General features: G+C 46.0%; 1 protein-coding gene across 4 annotated transcripts in view; it reads right to left on the reverse strand.

Annotated features, from left to right (window-relative positions):
- LOC125627021 (excitatory amino acid transporter 1) overlaps positions 1–12,976 on the reverse strand; it is a 162,595-nt gene that overhangs the window by 53,924 nt on the left and 95,695 nt on the right. The gene's annotated exons all lie outside the window — the stretch shown is intronic.

Raw genomic sequence — 12,976 nt, forward strand, 5'->3', positions numbered from 1 at the left:
GGATCTAGACTGTTCTCAGTGGTAGCGGATGACAGAACAAGGAGTAATGGTCTCAAGTTGCAGTGAGGGAGGTTTAGGTTGGATATTAGGAAAAGCTTTTTCACTAGGAGGGTATTCACAAAAAGAAAAGGAGTACTTTAGTGAAAAATATTTTCCACTGAATGCATCCGATGAATTGAGCTGTAGCTCACAAAAGCTTATGCTCAAATAAATTGGTTAGTCTCTAAGGTGCCACTAGTACTCCTTTTCTTTTTAGTTTAAAAGCTACAATTCTATTGTTTCTCCCAAGCATCAGGGGAACAGCAGCCCCTCTGAGGGGAATGCAAGTACTGGCTTAGGTGTGCCTGAGACTGGATGGACATTCTCACTCCTTTTCAAGAGAATTTGAGAGCTGGACAATGCTGAGATTTCTCCTTCTCCATCCAGCTGATATTTTTTTTAAATATACAAATGATTCCATAGAAGCCCAGGGAGCAAACCAAACTTCCCAAAGTGGTGTTGCAGAAACAATTTTGTATAAGGAAAAACAGCCCCTGTTATTTTCGTGGACATAGAGGAAAGAAGCAAAAGCCCTCTGTAGCTTTCACAGAGTGGGAAAGTTGTGATTTTTTTCAATTGCACAGCTTTCAAACAGCATGTCTGAGGCTATGTATACACTACTCTGAGATCGATCCACCGGCGGTCCATTTACTGGGTCTAGTAAAGACCTGTCAAATCGACAGCAGATTGCCCTCCAGTTGACCCCTGTACTCTACCTCGGAGGAGAAGAGTAAGGTAAGTCGACGGGAGGTCAATCTCCCATAATGTAGACCCCGTGGTAAGTTGACCTAAGGTACATCGACTTCAGCTTTGTTATTCACGTAGCTGGAGTTGCGTAGCATAGGTCGACTTACCGCGGTAGTGTAGACAAACATCTTCATTGCTTCTTTCACCCCTAAAACAAGCTGAAAGAATTCTTCCTGGTTGTATTTTCACTGGCACGCTGGAGTCCTTTCTTGTGTTTACAGATCTTAAGGTCAAAAGCACCTCTTTCTCTCTAGAGAGGCAAATAATGGACCTACTTCTGCTCTCAGTTACACCAGTGAAAATGTGGAGCAAATCCAGAAAAGTCAATGGAGTTAACTTTGATTTACACCAGTGTGACCGACTGTGCAAGCTCATTCCTTGACTTTATAAAGTTTCATGATTCCCTGAAAGTGACAGTGAGTGAGTGCGTGAGAGTTTGCGTGTTGTGGGACTGGGATTGAGTGTGTGCTTTTTAACTTTAATTAAAATTTGTATTGTTTTGTGAGTGTGTATGTGTCTGTGTGTGAATCTGAGTATGACAGTGTAAGTGTGTGAATATGTGTATATGAGCATGTGTGATTGCAAAGTGTGTATGAGTGAGTGTGTATGCACAATTACACTATTATCCCTGAAAAGAGTCTGATGGATGGAAAAGGTGAAATTTTATCTATGTCCAAAATGACAAATTCACCCCAAATGAGAAAATTTCTTTTATCATGTGGCTCAGTTGTTGGCCTCTTCCACAACCCAGCCACTCATTCCCCCTCATCGGTGCTACTGTTGTGTGAGATTATGTTCCTTGCTATTTGGAAAAATTGGAACAATTGCACTTTTTAATTAGTCCTCAGTTAGAGTGATTTTAAAGCTCCTCTGGCTCCCCAAATGCAACCTTCTTCTTCTAAGGCTGGGAAGTGCTGAGTCCCAGATCAGATGTTATAGGCAAGGCTAAGGTTGCCCAACATCCCTCATCATAAGACCCTGTTTTCAGCTGCATATATCTTTGTCAAACTTGAACCATTTTGGATTAAATTTTATATGCCAAGTGTCTACCTCAGGCTGAATTTTTTGGAAAATGTCAGCCAAAATGCTGCCACCTTTTTGAAAAACAAGGTTAGTGAAAATATGTTGTTTTCCCCATGTCAAAAAATTCTGGTGACCTTTTCTTTAAGAAGTCTAAGACCCCAATGTTTTGGAGATAATAGATAGATAATAGAACAGAAAATATCATATTGTCTCTATATAAATCCATGGTATGGCCACATCTTGAATACTGCATGCACCTGTGGTTGCTCCATCTCAAAAAAGATATATTGGAATCAGAAAAGGTTCAGAAAATGGCAACAAAAATTATTAGGGATATAGAACGGCTTCCGTATGAGGAGAGATTAATAAGACTGGGACTTTTCAGCTTGCCAAATCACAAGCCTTTGAAAAATTTCAGTTTACACATGCTCAGTAGAGGGTGGCTAGAGCTTTGAAGTTAAATCCCCTGAAAATTTCATCCATACAGATCATGGCCCTCATGGGGGAGGGACAGCTCAGTGGTTTGAGCATTGGCCTGCTAAATCCAGGGTTGTGAGTTCAATCCTTGAGGGGGCCATTTAGGGATCTGGGGCAAAAATTGGGGATGGGTCCTGCTTTGAGCAGGGGGTTGGACTAGATGCCTCCTGAGGTCCCTTCCAACCCCGATATTCTGTGAGGCTGAACAGGCCTTTTCCTGCAATTGCAACTCTTGGTTGCTGTGGGCTGGGGCCAGTTCCAGATCTGTGCACAGGAACTGAAAGCAGGGAACCTATTTCTCCTGTGCTCTCAATGATCCCCTTACTAGGCCCAGGCAACATGGATGAGGACTGGCTGGGCAAAGAGATGGGGACAAAGAGTTGGCGGGGGGTGAAACTGAGATTGGACAGGGAGCTCAGAGAGGGAGACTGGGAGCCACTGGGGATGGGAAACGTGGACAGGATGGGGAGTGACTGCAGGCCAGGAGACAGAAAGAGACAGATTAGAGGAAGAGATGGGAGGCAGAAACTGGGACTGTCTGGGAAAGGAAACTAGGACTGGATGAGAAGCCTGAGGAGTGAAGAGCGGTGACTAGAATGGGACTGAGATCAGCAGCCAGGCTGGGGAAGAGGTAGAACTAGGACAAGGACAGATTGCAGGGGATGGGGCAGAAGGGGTCAAGCTTGAGTGGAAGGGGCAGAAGAGTCTGTGCCCACAAAAGCACATGTCCCTCCAGAGCCTGGAATGGAACCCAAGATCCCTGAGTCTCACTGTCCTCTGCTGCCAGCAAATTTCTGTGAAACCCACTGGCAAAGGGTCCCATTCCCCTCGAGTGCTGGGCCATATAGAGGATGACAACCTACCACTGCTACCAGTTACTCCATTAGCTCAAGTCACAGAGGTCTGTGTGGTGGATCTAAAGGTTCCAACCTGCTGATGACCATGTGGTCATAAGACTATAGCCCACTCTACTTGAATGACCCCTTACAATATGTGCTAACTACTTATGCTAAACAATCTGTTCCATCTTGCATTTTGCTGTGACTCTGGGCGTAAATTTCCCAGACCTGAAGAAGAGATCTGTGTGGCTTGAAAGCTTGTGACTCTCACCAACAGAAGTTGGTCCAATAAAAGATACGACCTCACCCACCTTGTATCTATAATATTCTGGGACTGCCACAGCTACAACTACACTGCATATAACTTCACTATATGAGATTCAAGCAAAGTTTCACACCACATGCTTCAGCAGATTATGGACCAAACGCTCAGGTCAGGACCCCTCCCATAGAGTCCAACAAATGCTTCCTTTGTCTCATCAGGGTGAATATGATGGGCAGGGAGAGAGAGGGGAGTGCCTTGGGGTGTTTGTCCCTCCTTTTTATAGCTTCCCCTCCTGAAAAACATTTCCAGCTGGGTACTAGGAGACAAAGGCCTGGTCTACACCACATGGTTAGGTCGGCACACGGCAGATTACCTTGATCTAGCTCTGGAATTGGCTTCACTTAAATTTGGCTCCTGCTGATGTAAGTGCCTCGCTACGCTGACTTCATAACACCACCTCCCCAAGCAGCATAAAGTCAGGGTCAATGTAATTAGTTAACGCAGTGTCAGTGTAGACACTGCGTTACTGACATAGACTGTTACTGGTTTCCAGGAGCTGTCCCACAATGCCCCACATGACTACTCTGGTTACCGATGTGAATGCTGTTGCCCAGGGGTCAGGTGGACAGGAAGCCGTCCCTCTCCTTTAAAGCTCTGTGAATTTTTGAAGTTTCTTTTCCTGGTTGCCTGGCTTGGTGAGCACACCTAGCAGCTCTCGACTGTTGTAACTTCCCAGCTGACTATGCCGGCTGCACACTCCAGACGCACTCCTGTCTGGACTACACAGGAGGTGGTGGATCTCCTGGGCCAGTGGAGAGAAGAGGCTGTGCAGGCAGAGCTCCGATCTTGCCATAGAAATGTGAATATCTATAAGCAAATTGCTCAGGGGATGCAGGAGAAGGACTACCACAGGACCAGCAGCAGAGCCGCGTGAAAGCCAAGTAGCTGCGGCAGATGTAGCAGAAGGCCAGGGAGGCCAATAATTGCTCTGCTATGGAGCTGCAGACTTGCCACTTTTACAAAGAGCTGCCTGCCATCCTCAGTGGAGACTCCACCCCACAAGAGCACTATGGATACCTCTGAGGAGCCCCAGTCACAGGCTCTTGCCATGAACAGCAAGGAGGAGGACATGGATGAGAAAGAGCAGGAGGAGTATAGGGGACAGGCGACCAGGAGATCCAGCTGTGCAGCAAGCCAGGACCTGTTTTTGACACCACCACAGACCAGCCTATCCTGACAGTTGAGCACAGGCGAGCCTGATGCAGGGGGAGGAACCTCTGGTAAGTATGCTGTTTACTATGAAATTACATGGATGTAACCCCCAAGTAGCAGGACACATCTTTTGATTTGATCATTTTCAATTGTGCTAGAAGAGGTGCTGGAACAACCAAGAGAGTAGAGCTGCTATCTGCGTTTCATTCCCTCCTAGTGTTAGGCAGGACTGGAAGTCCTGGCACAGTCAAGGAATTATGACGTGATTGGAACAACAGAGACTTGGTGGGATAACTCACATGACTGGAGTACTGTCACGGATGGATATAAACTGTTCAGGAAGGACAGGCAGGGCAGAAAAGGTGGGGGAGTTGCACTGTATGTAAGGGAGCAGTATGACTGCTCAGAGCTCAAATATGAAACTGCTCAAAGCAGGACCAATCCCTGACTAAATCATCCCAGCCAAGGCTTTGTCAAGCCTGATCTTAAAAACTTCAAAGGAAGGAGATTCCACCACCTCCCTAGGTAACCCATTCCAGGGCTTCACCACCCTCCTAGTGAAAAAGTTTTTCCTAATATCCAACCTAAACCTCCCCCACTGCAACCTGAGACCATTACTCCTTGTTCTGTCATCCGCTACCACTGAGAACAGTCTAGATCCATCCTCTTTGGAACCCCCTTTCAGGTAGTTGAAAGCAGCTATTGAATCCCCCCTCATTCTTCTTTTCCGCAGACTAAACAATCCCAGTTCCCTCAGCCTCTCCTCATAAGTCATGTGTTCCAGTCCCCTAATCATTTTTGTTGCCCTCCGCTGAACTCTTTCCAATTTTTCCACATCCTTCCTGTAGTGTGGGGCCCAAAACTGGACACAGTACTCCAGATGAGACCTCACCAATGTCGAATAGAGGGGAACTATCACGTCCCTTGATCTGCTGGCGATGCCCTTACCTATACATCCCAAAATGCCATTGGCCTTCTTGGCAACAAGGGCACACTGTTGTTGACTCATATCCAGCTTCTCGTCCACTGTAACTCCTAGGTCCTTTTCTGCCGAACTGCTGCCTAGCCATTCGGTCCCTAGTCTGTAGCGGTGCATGGGATTCTTCCATCCTAAGTGCAGGACTCTGCACTTGTCCTTGTTGAACCTCATCAGATTTATTCTGGCCCAACCCTCTAATTTGTCTAGAAGCTCTGTATCCTATCCCTACCCTTCAGCATATCTACTTCTTCTCCCAGTTTAGTGTCATCTGCAAACTTGCTGAGGGTGCAATCCACACCATCCTCCAGATCATGTATGAAGATATTGAACAAAACCGGCCTGAGGACCGACCCTTGGGGCAGTCCACTTGATACCGGCTGCCAACTAGACATGGAGCCATTGATCACTATCCATTGAGCCTGACAATCTAGCCAACTTTCTATCCACCTTATAGTCCATTCATCCAGCCCATATTTCTTTAACTTGCTGGCAAGAATATTGTGGGAGACCATGTCAAAAGCTTTGCTACAGTCAAGGAACAACACGTCCACTGCTTTCCCCTCATCCACAGAGCCAGTTATCTCGTCATAGAAGGCAATTAGATTAGTCAGGCATGACTTGCCCTTGGTGAATCCATGCTGACTGTTCCTGATCACTTTCCTCTCCTCTAAGTGCTTCACAATTGATTCCTTGAGGACCTGCTCCATGATTTTTCCAGGGACTGAGGTGAGGCTGACTGGCCTGTAGTTGCCAGGATCCTCCTTCTTCCCTTTTTTAAAGATGGGCACTACATTAGCCTTTTTCCAGTCGTCCGGGACTTCCCCCGATCGCCATGAGTTTTCAAAGATAATGGCCAATGGCTCTGCAATCACATCCGCCAACTCCTTTAGCACTCTTGGATGCAGCAAATCCGGCCCCATGGACTTGTGCTCGTCCAGCTTTTCTAAATAGTCCTGAACCACTTCTTTCTCCACAGAGGGCTAGTCACCTCTTCCCCATCCAGAATGCTTCCCTGTGCAGCATTCTGGGAGCTGATCTTGTTTTTGAAGACAGAGGCAAAAAAAGCATTGAGTACATTCACTTTTTCCACATCCTCTGTCACTAGGTTGCCTCCCTCATTCAGTAAGGGGCCCACACTTTCCTTGACTTTCTTCTTGTTGCTGACATACCTGAAGAAACCCTTCTTGTTACTCTTAACATTTCTTGCTAGCTGCAACTCCAGGTGTGATTTGGCCTTCCTGATTTCAATCCTGCAAGCCTGAGCAATATTTTTATACTCTTCCCTGGTCATTTGTCCAATCTTCCACTTCTTGTAAGCTTCTTTTTTGTGTTTAAGATTAGCAAGGATTTCACTGTTAAGCCAAGCTGCTCGCCTGCCATATTTACTTTTACCACTCCACATGAGAGGACATTCAAGAAAACAATAGCTTCACATACACTGACCTGTGAAAGCCATGGTTGGTGTATGCGTACCTGAAATGGAAATGACTATTCTTTCCCCTTCATAAGTTCTGTTCCCTTCATTTATTAAGTATTACTAAGTTCTAAATGTTTTTTTTATTTGCCTGGTTCATGTTACAGAATAAAATTCTACTTTGGAACATAATTCTTCGTCAGTAGTTCACACCATATGTTGGGTGGCGATGAGCAGGTCTGACAGTAATCAATTTCCTGTTGCTGCACAGTGTCACAGAACCCGTAACATCATTCACAATGTTAGATTCCTACCTACACAGAAATCACTAGAAGATCTACAAAAGAGCAAGGCCAAGTAGAGCACACTACAGCACCACACACTACTCTAAGGCCATCCAATATCTTGACAGACGAAAGGGAACAAGACAAAGTCAGTCAGTCAATGGTACTTGACATTGGGAGACGAGCCCAATGAGTGAGCAGCAGACCTTCCCACAGTGGGTACAGGTCCACTCACCAGACGGAGGTTGGAGCACACTCTGCTTCCTGGCTCGCCTGCGGGCTTCAGCCTGGCTCTCTGTGATGACTAAACCAGCCTTAATCTGGCTTCTCCAGACTGAGTGGTTGTGGGCAGGGTTCTTCCAGGCACCCAAGGAAAAAAATTAGTGGGTGCTGAGCACCCACTGGCAGCCAGCTCCTCCATACCCGCCAGCGCCTCCTGCCCAACGGCAGCCTGGCTGATCAACTCCTCACCCTCCTTCCCAGCGCCTCCCGCCTGCTGCGATCAGCTGTTCTGCTGGGGGAAGGGGTGGGTGGGGGCGGGGCCTGAGGTGGAGTGGGGGCAGGAAGAGGCAGGGGGAGGCTTGGGAGAAGGGGTCAGGTGGGGGTGGGGCTTGGGGCACAGCAGAGTCGGGAAGAGGTGGGGCAGGGGTGGAGACTTGGAGGAAGGGGTGGGGTGGGGTGGGGCCTGGGTCAGAGCGGGAGCAGGAAGAGGCGGAGCGGGGACTTGGGGGAAGGGGGCGGGGCCTGGGTCAGAGTGGGGGGTTGAGCACCCCCGGGGTGCGGAGAAAGCTGGTGTCTGTGCTTTCCAGGTGTCACTGGGAATGCTGAATTTTTTGAGACCTTGTTTGACCTTGTTGCTGTATTGGAGCTTTGGATTTCCTCTGCAGTTCTAGAGTTGGCCGTAGAGCACAACCTTTGGTAGATGATCCTGAGGTATACACTCCAGGTGGCCCAGCCAGCGAAGCCTGTAAGCATCCAGCATAGTCTGCATAGACTGTAGGCCAGTTCTCTCAAGGATCTCATTGTTAGTGATCCGTTGGTCCCAAGTGACTCCAAGAATTTTTCTGAGACAGCGAAGGTGGAAGCTGTTCAATCTCTGCTCTTGCTTGGAGTACATGACCCAGTTTTCACAGTCACAAAGGAGCATACTGAGGACACAAGTTTGATAAACAGATACCTCACATATCTGGAATAACAAGTTGCTAATCCTGAACACAAAGTTAAATTTGCCAAAGGTGATAGAGGTTTTGCCAATTCTCATATCAAGTTCTCTTTCAAGGCTAAGTGAGATGGTTAACTCTGGCTCACTATTAAACTAGTCTTTCAAAGCCTCCCTAAACTGTATAGCTCCACGTTGAGCTCTTCTTCTAGCCCTTGTATCTGGCTGTTCAAATTCAGCAGACAGCTGCTTCACCTTCCCCTCCACCCCGACATAAATGTTTCCTCCTTTGTATCTCAGATATTATGCAGGACACAGCAGGCAGCTATAATCATTGGGATATTTTTCTCACTGAGGTCCAATCTTGTAAGTAGACAACACCAGTGACCCTTCAAATGATCAAAGGCTAATTCAACTGTCATTCTGCACCTGCTGAGCCTGTAATTGAAGAGCTCCTTGGTGCTGTTGAGGTAGCTGGTGTACGGCTTCATGAGGCAGTGGAGCAAGAGTTAGGCTGGGTCGCCCAGGATCACTTTTGGCATTTCAACATTCCCAGTGGTAATCCACCAGTTGGGAAAGAAAGTCCCTGCTTGCAGCTTTCTGAACAGTCCTGCGTTCTTAAAGATGCATGCGTCATGCACCTTCTCTGACCAGCCCACACAGATGTCAATAAAACATCCCTGGTGATCCACCAGCACTTGCATAACCATAGAAAAGTAGGCCTCTCTGTTGATGTACTCAGTGGCAAGGTGATCTGGTTCTAAAATAGGGATATGCGTGCCATCTATTGCCCCCATTGCAATTTTGGAACTTCCTGCTGCAAAACCATCTACTATGTCCTACACGTTGCCCACAGTCAGAGTCCTGAGAGCAGGAGACGATTAATAGCCCTGCACACTTGCATGACAACTTCTCAACTGGAAAGTAATTTCTGGCTCACCAGTAGCAATCTGGCATTGTAAGTTTCCACAGTGCAAATGTCAGTCACTTCTCAACTGTCAGTGAAGCTCTTATTTTGGTGTCCCTGAACTGGAGGGCTGAGGTGAGTTCAGCACACAGATCCAGGAACGTAGCCTTGCAAATCTGAAAGTTCTGTACATGCTGCTCATCATCCCAAACCTGCATAACAATGCTATTCCACCAGTAAGTGCTTGTTTCTTGGGCACAGAATTGGTGTTCCACCATCTCCAGCTGGTCCATGAACATCACCAACAACTTTGAATTGTTTCTTTCTATCTCCAAGACAGGAAGTATGGCAAGACCCCACCCTGGCTTAACCAGGAGATCTTCAATGACCTAAAAATCAAAAAAGAATCCTACAAAAAGGGGAAACTAGGTCAAATGAAAAAGGATGAATAAAAACAAATAACACAAATATGTAGGGACAAAACTAGAAAGGCCAAGGCACAAAACGAGAGGAAATTAGCTAGAGACATAAAGGGTAACAAGTAAACATTCTGCAAGGAGAAAGGGATAGTGAAGCAAGAGGAAGACCAAGGGCAGGGTAGGACCGCTACTCAATGAAGGAGAAAAAACAGTAACAGAGAATGTGGAAATGGCAGAGGTGCTTAATGACTTCTTTGTTTCAGTTTTCACCAAGAAGGTTGGTGCTGATTGGAAGTCTAACATAGTGAATACCAGTGAAAATGAGATAGGATCAGAAGAGGCTAAAATAGGGAAAGAACAAGTTAAAAATTACTTAGACAAATTAGATGTCTTCAGGTCACTAGGGCCTGATGAAATGCATCCTAGAATACTCAAGGAGCTGACTAAGAAGATATCTGAGCCATTAGCAATTATCTTTGAAAAGTCATGGAAGATGAGAGAGATTCCAGAAGACTGGAAAAAGGCAAATATAGTGCCCATCTATAAAAAGAGAAATAAGCACAACTCAGGGAATTATAGACCAGTCAGCTTAACTTCTGTATCCGGAAAGATAATGGAGCAAATAATTAAGCAATCAATTTGCAAGCATCTAGACAATAATAGGGTGATAAGTAACAGCATGGATTTGTCAAGAACAAATCATGTCAAACCAACCTGTTAGCCTTCTTGGACAGGGTAACAAGCCTTGTGGATAGGGGGGAAGTGGTAGATGTAGTATATCTTGACTTTAGTAAGGCTTTTGATACTGTCTCGCATGACCTTCTCATAAACAAACTAGGGAAATGCAACCTAGATGGAGCTACTATCAGGTGGGTGCAAAACTGGTTTGAGAACCATTCCCAGAGAGTAGTTATCAGTGGTTCACAGTCATGCTGGAAGGACATAATGAGTGGGTCCCACAGGGATCAGTTCTGGGTCCAGTTCTGTTCAATATATTTTCATCAATGATTTATATTATGCCAGAGAGAGTACACTTATAAAGTTTGCGGACTATACCAAGCTGGGAGAGATTGCAAGTGCTTTGGAGGATAGGATTAAAATTCAAAATGATCTGGACAAACTGGAGAAATGGTCTGAAGTAAATAGGATGAATTTCAATAAGGACAAATGCAAAGTACTCCACTTAGGAAGGAACAATCAGTTGCACACATACAAAATGGGAAATGACTGCCTAGGAAGGACTATTGTGGAAAGGGATGTGGGGGTCCATAGTGGACCACAAGCTAAATATGAATCAACAGTGTAACGCTATTGCAAAAAAAGCAAACATCATTCTGTGATATATTAGCAGGAGTATTGTAAGCAAGACACGAGAAGTAATTCTTCTGCTCTACTCTGCACTGATTAGGCCTCAACTGGAGTATTGTGTCCAATTCTGAGTGCCACATTTCAGGAAAGATGTGGCCAAATTGGAGAGAGTCCAGAAAAGAGCAACAAAAATGATTAAAGGTCTAGAAAACATGACCTAGGAGGGAAAATTGAAAAAATTGGGTTTGTTTAGTCTGGAAAAGAGAAGACTGAAGGGGGACATGATAACAGTTTTCAAGTACATAAAAGGTTGTTACAAGAAGGAGGAGAAAATTTTTTTTCTTAACCTCTGAGGATAGGACAAGAAGCAAGGGGCTTAAATTGAAGCAAGGGAGGTTTAGGTAGGACATTAGGAAAAACTTCCTAACTGTCAGAATGGTTAAGCACTGGAATAAATTGCCTAGGGAGGTTGTGGAATCTCCATCCTTGGAGATTTTAAAGAGTTTTTTAAGAGTTTGAGAGAGAGAATCTAGTGAACACACAACAAGGGCAAGCACAAGCCTACAACAAGAGACCCCACACTCAGGGGTTCCAACTAGGGGACTGGGGATTACTTCTGCTCCCCACCTCAGAATCCAAACTGTTGGCCAGATGGCAGGGCCCCTTTGAACTGATCAGACGAATCTGCTTGGTAAACTATGAGATCCACCAGCCAGACAAGAAGAAGGACACTAAGGTGTACCATGTCAACTTGCTAAAGGCCTGGAAAGATCAACAGGGACTCCTGGTAATGCCATTTCCTCCGGAACCAGAACTTGGGCCACAGGCCCCTTTGTCCCCCAGTTCTGATCAAGTTCTGGTGGGAGAGGACCTGCAGATGGAACAAAAGTGGCTGATCTGAAAATTCACTCTATCCTTCTCTGTGGTCTTTTTCCACACTGCCTGGACAGATTCACCTGATGTTTCACCACAGAGACTGAGCCAGAAAAAAAAGAGAGTTTTTTACCTTGGTTGAGAGAGATGTGGGAAACACTGCAGAAGGAACTACTGGCTATATTGGACACCAGGGTAGTTGAAGAGTTGCACAGTGAACAGCTGAGCCCCATAGTATTGGTACCAAAATTGGTCCAGCTTTTCTGCATCGACTTCTGACAAGTTAATGAGATTTCAAAGTTCAACCCACACCCGAGGCCAAGGGTTGATGAATTGTTAGCGAGGTCAGGGGCTGCCAGTTATATCACCACCCTTGATCTAACCAGAGGTTACTGGCAGATCTCCTTGACCCCAAAGTCCCAAAAGAAGACAGCCTTCTACATTCCGTTTGGTTTGTACCAATTTAAGACAATGTCTTTTGGCCTACAAGATACAGCAGCCACCTTCCAGAGGCTAATGCATAAGGTGCTTTGAACGCACAACCAGTATGAAGCTGCATACATAGATAACATTGTCATCTATATCAAGTCCTGGAACGAACATATAAAGCACATCACAGCGGTCTTGCAGACCCTCAGAACTTCAGGACTTACACCTAACCCATCCACCAGCCACCTAGTTAATAAAGAGGTGATGTTCTGGGGAATACGGTGTGAAGGGTGCACCCCCCACAAAGTCACTGTCAATCTGATATGGGGACAATTCCTTCCTGACTCCACATAAGGTGATCAGTTAAACCTTGAGCACATGCACAAGAACCAGCCAGTCCAGCACCTGAGAGAGAGACTTCACAGTACAACCTCAGAGCAGTGTCCAGGGAAGGTACATGATCCTCACAGGGAAAGTCCACCCGTCCAGTGTCCAGGGAAGGTGCATTATGCTCGCATCTTTAAGAACACAATGTCCCTGCTTGCAGCTCCCTTTTTCCCGACCGTTGGATTACCATTGTCAATATGGAAATGCCAACAGTG

The sequence above is a fragment of the Caretta caretta genome, chromosome 25, assembly GCF_965140235.1.
Source record: "Caretta caretta isolate rCarCar2 chromosome 25, rCarCar1.hap1, whole genome shotgun sequence".
Classification (NCBI taxonomy): Eukaryota; Metazoa; Chordata; order Testudines; family Cheloniidae; genus Caretta; species Caretta caretta.